Source organism: Leptodactylus fuscus, chromosome 10, assembly GCF_031893055.1.
Source record: "Leptodactylus fuscus isolate aLepFus1 chromosome 10, aLepFus1.hap2, whole genome shotgun sequence".
NCBI classification, from domain to species: Eukaryota; Metazoa; Chordata; class Amphibia; order Anura; family Leptodactylidae; genus Leptodactylus; species Leptodactylus fuscus.
This window is the reverse complement of record NC_134274.1, coordinates 7,502,905-7,515,930: the sequence shown is the minus strand read 5'-3', so window position 1 is coordinate 7,515,930 and position 13,026 is coordinate 7,502,905. Positions and strand designations below refer to the sequence as shown.

The window sequence follows — 13,026 nt, the reverse complement described above, 5'->3', positions numbered from 1 at the left end:
GAATACAAGTGATCTCATCATTACAGCCAAACATTGGCCAATAGAATACAGGTGATGTCATCATTACAGCCAAACACTGGCCAATAGAATACAGGTGATGTCATCACTACAGCCAAACACTGGCCAATAGAATACAGGTGATGTCATCACTACAGCCAAACACTGGCCAATAGAATACAGGTGATGTCATCACTACAGCCAAACACTGGCCAATAGAATACAGGTGATGTCATCATTACAGCCAAACATTGGCCAATAGAATACAGGTGACATCGTTTTGGCAGTAAAGTGAATGCCTTAAAAACAAAGCCCATAAGAATGTTGCAGCTTTTCTTTGGTTACTCCCCATTCTGTAGCTTTGTCCAGTACATTGTATGGAATATTAAATGCCACCAGGGTTCTCATGGCTGATTCTCTAGATCTGAATTAATTTGGCTTAATTTGGCTTATTTTCAAGATAATTCAGAAATTCAGGATAACAAGGGTCGGTTTCTTATTTTCTAAGAGCATTTTGTAAACCAGATTCTTTCAGGATTGTAACACAAAATAATGAAGGAACTAAAAAATAAAGAGTAATCTTATATTGATGATTTAACAAGAAAGCCCACGAGGTGTCAGTATAACAGAAGGACAAACATTCTCAACGTACAGGAGGGGAAGAATTCTGCCTGAAATTTAGGCTGATGAGATCATATGTGAGTGAAAAACATCTTGTTACCAAAGCAAAGGAAATATAAAATATCAGTTATTAGTAGTAAGGAACAATGTTATATGACATTCATTATATGATGCTTGTTATATTACAGGACGTCTTCTGTGTCATCCTCATTGCTATATTACAGGACGTCTTCTGTGTCCTCATTGTTATATTACAGGACGTCTTCTGTGTCCTCATTGTTATATTACAGGACGTCTTCTGTGTCCTCCTCATTGTTATATTACAGGACGTCTTCTGTGTCCTCCTCATTGTTATATTACAGGACGTCTTCTGTGTCCTCCTCAGTGTTATATTACAGGACGTCTTCTGTGTCCTCATTGTTATATTACAGGACGTCTTCTGTGTCCTCCTCATTGTTATATTACAGGACGTCTTCTGTGTCCTCCTCATTGTTATATTACAGGACGTCTTCTGTGTCCTCCTCAGTGTTATATTACAGGACGTCTTCTGTGTCCTCATTGTTATATTACAGGACGTCTTCTGTGTCCTCCTCAGTGTTATATTACAGGACGTCTTCTGTGTCCTCATTGTTATATTACAGGACGTCTTCTGTGTCCTCATTGTTATATTACAGGACGTCTTCTGTGTCCTCATTGTTATATTACAGGACGTCTTCTGTGTCCTCCTCAGTGTTATATTACAGGACGTCTTCTGTGTCCTCATTGTTATATTACAGGACGTCTTCTGTGTCCTCCTCATTGTTATATTACAGGACGTCTTCTGTGTCCTCCTCATTGTTATATTACAGGACGTCTTCTGTGTCCTCATTGTTATATTACAGGACGTCTTCTGTGTCCTCCTCATTGTTATATTACAGGACGTCTTCTGTGTCCTCCTCATTGTTATATTACAGGACGTCTTCTGTGTCCTCCTCATTGTTATATTACAGGACGTCTTCTGTCTCCTCCTCATTGTTATATTACAGGACGTCTTCTGTGTCCTCCTCATTGTTATATTACAGGACGTCTTCTCTGTCCTCCTCATTGTTATATTACAGGACGTCTTCTGTGTCCTCCTCATTGTTATATTACAGGACGTCTTCTGTGTCCCCCCATTGTTATATTACAGGACGTCTTCTGTCTCCTCCTCATTGTTATATTACAGGACGTCTTCTGTGTCCTCCTCATTGTTATATTACAGGACGTCTTCTGTGTCCTCCTCATTGTTATATTACAGGACGTCTTCTGTATCCTCCTCATTGTTATATTACAGGACGTCTTCTGTGTCCTCATTGTTATATTACAGGACGTCTTCTGTGTCTTCCTTATTGTTATATTACAGGACGTCTTCTGTGTCCTCCTCATTGTTATATTACAGGACGTCTTCTGTGTCCTCCTCATTGTTATATTACAGGACGTCTTCTGTGTCCTCCTCATTGTTATATTACAGGACGTCTTCTGTGTCCTCCTTAATGTTATATTACAGGACGTCTTCTGTCTCCTCCTCATTGTTATATTACAGGACGTCTTCTGTGTCCTCCTCATTGTTATATTACAGGACGTCTTCTGTCTCCTCCTCATTGTTATATTACAGGACGTCTTCTGTGTCCTCCTCATTGTTATATTACAGGACGTCTTCTGTGTCCTCCTTAATGTTATATTACAGGACGTCTTCTGTGTCCTCATTGTTATATTACAGGACGTCTTCTGTGTCCTCCTCATTGTTATATTACAGGACGTCTTCTGTGTCCTCCTCATTGTTATATTACAGGACGTCTTCTGTGTCCTCCTTATTGTTATATTACAGGACGTCTTCTGTGTCCTCATTGTTATATTACAGGACGTCTTCTGTGTCCTCATTGTTATATTACAGGATGTCTTCTGTGTCCTTCTCATTGGTTCCTACATGGAGATGACTGCTATTACTACTCAGATGTATTGGACAGAACCTGGGACCAGAGTCGGGATCATTGTAAGATGATGGGAGCGGATCTAGTGGTCATAAAGGAAAAAGAACAACTTGTATGATGTACACCATGTATAGCTCCAGTCTGCTGTAACATATGTATTATAATATCCAATATAGTGAATGTTCTTTACTTGTTACAGGATTTTATTAATCTCAAACATCGTACACATAACAAATCCTGGATAGGACTTCACCGCGTTGGAGACGACTTGAAATGGGTGGATGGAGAACTTTATAACAGCAGCTTGTAAGTGTCTAGTTTTCCATGTACCTTAGGGGGCGTTCACACTAGCGTCGGTGTCCAACAGCTAGTGTCCGATGCTAATGTCCGCGCAAAATCTTGCGTAGACATTAGCATCAGATGCTAGCCGTGTCCGTTACATTTAAATGGGGCACCATTCTGTGTCCTTTACTGTCCATCAGGAAATAACTGCCCAAGCCCCAGGTGGCATTGATTCCCACACCTACCATAGCACTGATCCCCTCACCAACCGCAGTTCAGACTGTCCATTCTCATCTTTTGATCCTGTTACAGAAGAGGAAGTCTCCCAGCTACTTTCTTCATCTCGCCCTACAACCTGCAGTAATGACCCCTTCCCCTCCCACCTTCTCCAATCTCTGTCCCCTGCTGTCACGACTTACCTTACTAAAATATTTAACCTCTCTCTCTCTTCTGGAATCTTCCCATCCTCCTTCAAGCATGCTGTTATAACTCCGCTATTGAAAAAACCCTCCCTGGACCCATCCTGTGCTGCTAACTATCGACACGTCTCTAACCTCCCCTTCATCTCTAAACTCTTGGAACGCCTGGTCTATTCTCGTTTTATCCGCTATCTCTCTGCTAACTCTCTGCTTTACCCCTTACAATCTGGTTTCCGCGCTCTGCACGCTACTGAAACGGCTCTCACAAAAGTCTCCAATGATCTCCTAAAGGCTAAATCCAATGGTGACTTCTCTCTTCTTATTCTTCTGGACCTCTCTGCAGCTTTTGACACTGTTGACCGTCATCTCCTCCTCACTATGCTCCACTCAGTTGGCCTCATGGACACTGCGCTCTCCTGGTTCTCCTCTTATCTCTCAGACCGCACTTTCAGTGTATCATTTGCGGGCTCTGTTTCTTCCCCTCTTTCCCTTGCTGTTGGAGTTCCTCAGGGCTCGGTCCTAGGCCCCCTGCTCTTTTCTCTCTACACAGCCCCCATTGGACAAACCATCACCAGATTTGGCTTCAGGTACCATCTTTATGCTGATGACACCCAATTATACACATCTTCCCGGGACATCACCCCTGCACTCATACAGAAAACCAGCAACTGTCTGTTATGGTTCTGTATATATATATATATATATATATATATATATATATATATATAATTATTTTGACAGAACCTCTTGACTGCGGTAGTGGCTGCAGTCGAGGTCCACAAGCCCCAGAAGGGCTGCCGTCTGCCTGAGCGAAGCAGCAGTATGTTCGTGCGGCTCAAATGTGAACAGGGGCCAATGCACGTTCACCAGGTAACTTCACTGAGTGAAGGCGTCTGCACAGCTCTACTGTGAACTGGCTGCAAAGGAGGAGTACACCAGTTGACCTCACTGAGCAATTGTTTTTGTGCAGCTTCAATTTGGACTGGCTGCAAAGGAGGAGTACACCAGATGGAACACTGGTTCACCAGTATTTTACTGGGGAACTGCACCGGAACATAGGGTGCAACCAAGGCTGCCAGGGGTTAACTGTCACCCCTGGTCAGAAACATAAAGGGCTCCACAACAGCCTTGGAGCTACAATGGTACAGGACAGAACCAACAGGCTTTACCGTTACCTACCAGCAGTACCCAGGAATCCTAACCTAGAATACCTGCACTGGAACCTGGCATTGACAGTAACCTATCCCTGACCTTCCTGTCTCAACCTAATAGTCAAAGTGTGAGCACCCGGCAGGCGTCAGCTCACACCATATAAAGGCAAGTCCCCGCCCACAGGGCAGTGGCCATACCTCAATGGGCATGCCCAGTATGGGTGGAAAGGGACTTAGCCTCAGAACGTCTCCAAAAAGTCTGAGCATGCTCAGTGGGGTGAAAATGAGACTTAGCCTCAGAGCGTAACTGCTGGACTTAGACTCCACAGCCCTCACGGTCCGACGCCGAGGGAGAGAACTGGATTGACCCACAGGTGGCGCTGTGCGCCGGAAGGAAAACCTGCGGGACCCCATCCTAACACTGTCTCTCTGCTGTCTCTAATATCATGTCCTCACTCTATCTGAAACTAAATCTCTCCAAGACTGAACTACTACTGTTTCCACCATCTAATAGATCTGTCCCTGATATATCCATTGCAGTCTCAGGCCTTACTATAACTCCTAGGCAGCATGCCCGCTGCCTTGGGGTCATATTTGACGCAGACCTTTCCTTCACCCCTCATATTGAATCACTCGCACGTTCATGTCACCTCCACCTCAAAAACATCTCCAGAATACGCCCTTTCCTTACCAGAGATACACTAAAGACACTTATGGTCTCTGATTCATTCTCGCCTTGACTACTGTAACTCCTTACTTACCGGTCTTCCCCTCACTAAACTCTCCCCTCTACAATCTATTCTGAATGCAGTGGCCAGGCTCATCTATCAGGCTAGACGCTACAGCGATGCCTCTGGTCTGTGCCAGTCACTACATTGGCTGCCTATTCATTATAGAATAAAATATAAAGTTCTCCCCCTCCCCCACAAGGCTCTCCATAATGCCGCACCTCCATACATTTCCTCCCTCATCTCTGTCTACCGCCCAACCCGTGTTCTCCGCTCACTCAATGACCTAACACTTACATCCTCAATTATCAGAACCTCCCCCGCTCGTATACAAGACTTCTCCCGAGCTGCACCACTTCTCTGGAATGCTCTACCCCGGACAATCAGATTAACTCCCAATTTCTACAGCTTCAAACGCAAACTAAAGACGCATCTTATCAGACAGGCCGATCACAATTTCTAATGTAAACCCTTCCGTACTATAATTAGAATCCCCAAAATGTAACCCTCCTCTGTCCCCGCTCCCACATTACCCCACATGATATGAGGCCATTTTAGGCTAACTTTATTTGTCCAAGCTCCATCCACATGTTACAGGACACGACTGGTGACGGCTCATAAAGTTTTATGTTTGTGTAATGACAGTCACCTCTATTACAAAAGTGTCTGACCTCTGTATAAGCAATGCCGCCCCTGCTACCTCTTGTGTCACCTCCTCTACCTTATAGATTGTAAGCTCTTGCGAGCAGGGCCCTCAGACCCAGTGTGTGAAATGACGTTCTTTGTAATGTATCCTTCTGTCTGTATTTGAACCCTACAAATTGTACAGCGCTGCGGAATATATTGGCGCTATATAAATAACATGTATTATTATTATTATTATTATTATATTATTATTATTATTATGTGTCTGTTTGCAAAGATGTCCGATTTTTCAAGCTGACAACTAAATCCTACATGTAGGATTTAGCTGTCCACTTGAAAAAAAATTAGTATCAGATTTTCTCTTATGAATCGGAATATTCATTGAATATTGTCATTGTATCTCAAATATAAAACCTTCTTAAACATTCTATTACTCTTCTGCATTTAGAAAAAAAAATGCAACAACTTTTCAGTCTTCATTAAAAAAACAACCTTCTCCGCTAATAGAAACACATTTAGAATTAGTGAATAGTAACATTTCTTAAGACATGATGAGAATTTTTGCTTCATTTTCATTTTTGTATTTTCTTTCTTGTCACTCAGGTTCCAGATGAAGACACAATCCCAAGATCCCTGCATAGTTTTGTCAAAATCAAATTTTTATCATGACCAATGCAATAGTACATATGGATGGATCTGTGTAAAGGAAGCCTTGAAGATTTCTATCAACTGACGCCCTACGACAAGGAGTCCTGTAGAAATGACCTCCATTTGTTATTCCACTGAAAATGTCCCGTTATTTTACGAAATATTTCCTATTTTGCAGGATAGTCTTCAGATACAGGGTTTCTTCATGTACACATGTATAACTTGACTTTCTACAATGTGACAACTTTCTGTCCCATCTCAGAAGACAACAAAGGACATTGAAAACACATCGAAAGAGCGAAGATAACTCAGTGCTAATGCGAATAGCAAATAACTAATAAATCTAATATCACAACACGATTTAATACCAAGCTTGTGGGTTAGTCAGTTTCCTCACGCCGTGCCTGTGATTGTTTCGTCATCTCAGCAGCTCGCTGGGACGCCATATCATGAGCGGGTTGTTGGCGTCGATGATCCCCGTCAGCTCCGCTTGAGGAGAACTCTGTGACTCCTGGCTTGAAACAAATTAGATTTTCTTTTTCCCGGGCTATTTAATAGTAGCAAACTGCCAATGTGGATTAAAGGTGTTTTCCCATCCAGTGTGTCAGCACTGCCTGGAGCAGATCAGATAATATGCAGATGCTTGTACAGAATGGACTCAGGGTTAGCTGTGTGTTTACATAGAGAGATGACAGCCCTGGGACCAGAGATAAGCTGCTGCAGGAGCAGTGTAATATAGTATGTGAACATAAATTCATAACAGTCGTGAAGCCATGTTATTTACAAGGATAAAAAGTAGCCAATATGTTAATCCAGGTTACAAACTATCTATGGGACAAATTTCATTCAAATCCGTTCTGCTGTTTTTGTGTGATTGAGGAACAAACACACAAACTTTCACATTTATAATATTAGTAGGAAGTAGGATATAGGGATTTACATACAGAGTACTAACATAAGTACAATCCATACAAGGCTAACTAGCGGAGTGGTCTAGTACAAGTGGAGACGTGGACCCCGTCTGGACCTCCAATCCTTTCTGCCAATGTTTTACTCTGTTATTGCCAGTGGCCATGTCTTATTATTTAACCATACAGGGCAAGATTATTTAGGATTGGGACGCATACACAATGTCCTAGTGCCTTCAAGCCAGCGTGTAACTGCGGGTGGATTCAGGTACACTGACAACCTGTTTTTGCCATTTCTTAACGTGCTGAACAGAATGTAATATTATTATTTACTGATGTGTTTTCTTAATACTTTAGCTTAAATATAATCCTACACTATAGTTATTGCTGTGGATTATAATATGTACTATTTATAATACTTATAAAACTTATGTGTAGCCTAGTTCAGGGGTAGTCATAGGAGGTATGGCCACCTGGTGTGGAGGGGTAACCATTGGAGATATGGAGCCCCTGGTGTGAAGGGGTAACCAGTGGAGGTATGGCCCCTGGTGTGGAGGGATAACCATTGGAGGTATGGCCCCCTGGTGTGGAGGGGTAACCATTGGAGGTATGGCCCCCTGTTTTTGGAGGGGGTAACCACTAGAGGTATTGCCCCCTGATATGTAAGACGTAACTACTGGAGGTATAGCCCCCTGGTGTGGAGGACTAACCATCGGAGATATGGAGCTCCTGGTGTGGAGGGGTAACCATTGGAGGTATGGCCCCTGGTGTGGAGGGGTAACCATCGGAGGTATGGCCCCTGGTGTGGAGGGGTAACCATCGGAGGTATGGCCCCCTGGTATGGAGGGGGTAACCACTGGAGTATGGCCATCTGATATGAAAGAGTTAACAAACCGGAGGTATAGACCCCTGGTGTGGAGGAATAACCATCGGAGATATGGAGCCCCTGGTGTGGAGGGGGCAACCATTGGAGGTATGGACACCCTGATGTGGAGAGCTAACCATTGTAGGTATGGCCCCCTGGTGTGGAGGACTAACCATTGAGATATTGAGCCCCTGGTGTGGAGGGGTAACCATTAGAGGTATGGACACCCTGGTTTCTGCAAACCAATTTGTAAACTGACTCTGTTAGGGTGAGTCTCTAGGGTCATGGCTATCCGTTTCCACATGCCAGTACAATAAATTGAGCCCTCTATAGCTTCAAGGACCATTTCTTATGACTTGTAATTTTCCTTAGTGAAGATATATGAGCATTTATATTGACCAACTCATATTTCTCTTAAAGTTGTTGACTGTGTGATACCGCCATAGCTGCAGTAGAGAGTCTATCACAGCCAGCTAGTGAATGGAGCCCAGCACTGTTTACCATGATAACTCCATGCTCTGCATTGGGGGCTATATAGTCCTGTAGCCCCCTAGCGGAACGGGCAGCATCGGGATGGTACTCTCCTCTTTCATATCTCACCAGAAGCGCGTTCTACGTTTTATAATGCTCCAGATTTTACTCTATGAAGTGCCCCCCCCCCCCAACCCTTATTTACATACAAGCCCGTACTCCATACACAATAAGGAGCAGGATACCAAACTCAATAAGGGGAAGAATAAAGAGGTGCAGGATTTCACACAAAGGAGACACAAATGTCTTAATAAATTTTATTGCAAAATGTATTAATAGCATAAATATCGGCAGAAAGTTCAAAGTTGTTCCAAAGTTTAGTGATACTTTAAGTTCTCTTCTTTGTCAGGGCCATTCACTGTCATCTTAAATTGCTAAAATTAATGTAATTTTTATTGTTAATCTAAGTTCCAGGTCACATTTTAGAAATGGTTTTCCTACCTCTGTGCTGAAGCTTCTGCCCCTAGTCAGTATGTAGTCAGTATGTAGTCACTAGTATATACTATACATGCCACAAGAGTTTCCAGCCACATAGTTCTCTTTTCTAAAGAATTGAAACTACAAAATTCAAATTTGACCTGAAATTGGACAAGATCATAATACACTTCTATGATACCCTATACATGAATCCTAATATGTGTGACCACTGGACAGGATCCTACTACTAAACCCTTGGGGACACAGCCTAATAATACCTTAACCACTTTGGGACTGCCATAGACTATATACGTCAGGGTGGTGCCTCTTCTTCTGCAAGGATTTACAGGTACGTCCTTGCAATTTTAAGCAGTTGCATGAGATTGTGCAGTTGCAGAAGCGGGGAGCCGGCCATTACTTCAGCCAGAGCTCCCCTAGAGAAGGCAGGGGAGGTTTATTACACAGTGAGGGCTGTGTACACAGCTATGGGAGCCGCCATGATGCAGCTCCCATAGCTGAGAAATGGGGTGGATTTGAAGTGAAGAAAAATTGCATTTGTGCGACTTTGTTTTTACAGCTTTCACTCTCCAGTCAACATGACCTGTCATCTGTATTCTGTGTTTCGGTACAATTCTGAGGATACCAAATTTATATGGTTTTATTTACATTTCAAAAATTTAAAATTGTGCAATTTATTTATTTATTTATTTTTTATAAAAGTTGCCATCCTCTGACACTCGTAACTTTTTTTATACTTGCATGTACGGGGATGCATAGGGCATCTTTTTTGGCAGGGTCAGGTGCACTTTTTAGTTATACCATTTTGGGGAAGGTCTATTGCTTAGATCACTTTTTATTCAGGCGAATCAGTGAAAAAACGGCAGTTTTGCAATTTTTCACCCACTACAGTGTTTACCGTACAGGAAAGATATTTTTATAGATTTGCAGACTGGGTTTTGGTTGACAGTGTATAATAAATCCATATAGGACACAGTCAATGTCTGGCCCGGGGGCAGTGTAATAGTAGCAGGGCAGATTTCAGGGCGCAGTACGAAGCTTCCATGTCTATAACACCTCTGCATTACCAGGTAAGGGGATTTGTTCAGCTTAGATCATCCATCACTGATGTGGCTTGTAAATAGCAAGAAAAAACGTCTGTCTTCTCATATCAATGTACCGGGCAGGACAAGATGAATATCTGCACAGGGGGCTGCTAAAATATAATGGGATGGTAGAGGAGGATTAGGCTGGAGGACTGCAGGGGGTGTCCACAGGTGTTACTGAGATCACAGAAGAGCAATGTATCCCTGTGTGGAAGTCTGTCTGTCTGTCTCCTTTAGTAGGGATTTACTATACATGAGGACAGAAGCCGGAATATTAGTAACAAAGCCCTCTATACGTTTCTCCCATACTGGACAAGAGATGGGTCAGGAGGAGACAGGACCAGCAGGTAAGTAGACCAAAGATGACTGTGGGTAAAACTACATTTCCTGCACCCTGACGGTCACAACACTCTGTTATGAGCCACCTGGTCCGGCTTGGATTCACTTGATGATGGTGCAAAAGCTGTCGCCCTTTCCAAACAGCGCCGCTGGCTCAAGTGGGAGACAAGGTGCGTCAGTGGTGGTCAGACGTCCCGGGACATGCTGGCTCTTCAATGAAGGGCATTGTAGGTTTTATGGTTTGTGCAAGTTCAAGCACGAGTGCTCAACTTGCGGAGGTGGTCACGTGGCGGCCCGCTGGCCAAAACTGCTAGTAAAGCGCCGGGCGACGGGAAAAACGCCGGTGAGATGTTGCAGATGTCCAAATGGCTAGATGAGTACCCAGATAGAGCCGCTGCGGCTACTCTTCAGTCGGGTTTTAGTTTAGTTTTTTTTCATCCCTTTCAATTTTAGTCATTTTCCCGTCTTTTTGGATAATTTGAAGTCAGCCAGGGATCACCCAGATGTATCAAGGGAGAAGGTTCGCAAAGGAAGGGTTAATGGTCCGTTTAATCAGCCCCCTTTTCACAATATAAGGGTTTCTACTTTTCCGATTAATTCAGCATATTTCTTTTCCAAAAGGTGGTTCAGTCAATGACGGTATTCCTAAGGATGACGCATCAGTTTCTTACGTGTCGTTCGACAGGGCTGTAAATTTAGTCAGAGACGCCGGCCCTGGTTCCCTTTTGGCCAAGTCGGATGTTGAATCCGCGTTTCGATTACTTCCCGTACACCCTGACTGTCATCATTTGTTGGGTTTTAAAGTTGATGGTTTTTACTATTATGATGTGTCTGCCGATGGGCCGCTCCATATCGTGTCACTACTTTGAGCTTTTCAGCTCCTTTTTGGAGTGGGTGGTGCATTATGAAACGGGCCTTCGTTCAGTCACTCACTATCTAGACGAGTTCTTGTTCGTCGCCCCAGCTGGTAGTTAGTCAGCAGTGCGACTATTTGTTATCAACTTTTCATTTTCTCATGGGCAGGTTTGGGGTTCCTCTTTCCGATGACAAGACTGAAGGCCCGACTACGTGCCTTTCTTTTCTTGGCATTGAGTTCGATACGGTGGTGATGGTCTATTGTTTACCGTTAGACAAGCTCGAGAAATTGCGCAATTGAGTCAGTGGTTTTCTGGGTGTTGCTAAGGTGTCTCTTAAGCAAATGCAATCCTTACTGGGCATGCTGGTATTTGCGTGCAGGATTATGCCTATGGGGAGGGTTTTTTCTAGGCGTCTATCATTGGCAACAAAAGGGGTTGCAGTATATCAATGATACATTGTCAGTTACTTTGGCTTATCTAGGTTCTTTAAGGGATTTGGGGGTGTCTGCGGTAGTTGCACAGAAGCGATTAGTGGGTGTGGGTTTTCCATCTTTGCACCTGATGTGACGAGTCATTTTGCCATCTGCCAGGTTTTAAAGGGTTGGCGGAAAGAATACGTAAGGAAGGAGTCTAGGAGACCTATCACACATTCGCTGCTGGTCAGATTACTGGATGGATTGCCGGAGGCTTGCGCTTCAGAGTATGAGGCAGTTTTATGGTCTGCTACGTTTTGCTTAGCCTTTTGTGCCGCGCTGCACATTGGGGAATTGTGCTACGCTAGTAAGACTAGAGCGGGTGGGCTCAAGGATGCTAATGTTTTGAGAGCCAACGGGATACTGAGGGTCAAGATAAGTTGGTCTAAGACTGAGCAATGCGGCAGGGGTGCGTGGCTTACTCTGAAACCGGTTGGGGGTCCCTCCTGCCCGGTGGTAAGAGTGTCACACTATAAATCTTGCCGTCCATCTGTACTTACCTTTCTGGTTCATAGGGACGTTTCTCCCATCACTAGGTATCAGTTCACTGGTATGTTGAGGTTGTGTTTGAGCAAGCTTGGCATTGATGGTTCGCCATTCGGTTCACATTTGTTCCGCAGTGGCGAAGCCACAGATGCTTTCAGGGCGGGACTGGTTGAGGATGAAGTTAAATGCATCGGGAGGTGGAAATCGAGCTCTTACACGGGATATGTCCGTCCGGAATTGGTTTTATAATTGGTTTAATAATAATGTATTTTTCTTTCAGATGAAGTTGATCCGGTGCTGGTTATCTTAGACCACTCTTACATTTATTGGGCGCATCAGCGCGCTGAGTTCTGGCCTGGAGGACGACACTTTGGTTTTTAATGGATCCAAGTGTTGTGGAGGGGATATCGTGGTATGAAATGGGCGCAAGTTTTGCCTGAAGTGGTTTCGGTTAGCCCGTTCCTGCACGCTCCTGTCATCCTGCTCCTGCACGCGCCTGTCATCCTGCTCCTGCACACTCCTGTCATCCTGCTCCTGCACACTCCTGTCATCCTGCTCCTGTACGCTCCTGTCATTCTGCTCCTGCACGCTCCTGTCATCCTGCTCC

At 44.0% G+C, this 13,026-nt stretch overlaps 1 protein-coding gene across 1 annotated transcript in view; it reads right to left on the bottom strand.

Moving 5' to 3' along the window:
* The window catches only part of LOC142219302 (C-type lectin domain family 2 member A-like), a 121,851-nt gene that overhangs the window by 61,072 nt on the left and 47,753 nt on the right, over positions 1-13,026 (bottom strand). The window lies entirely within an intron of this gene.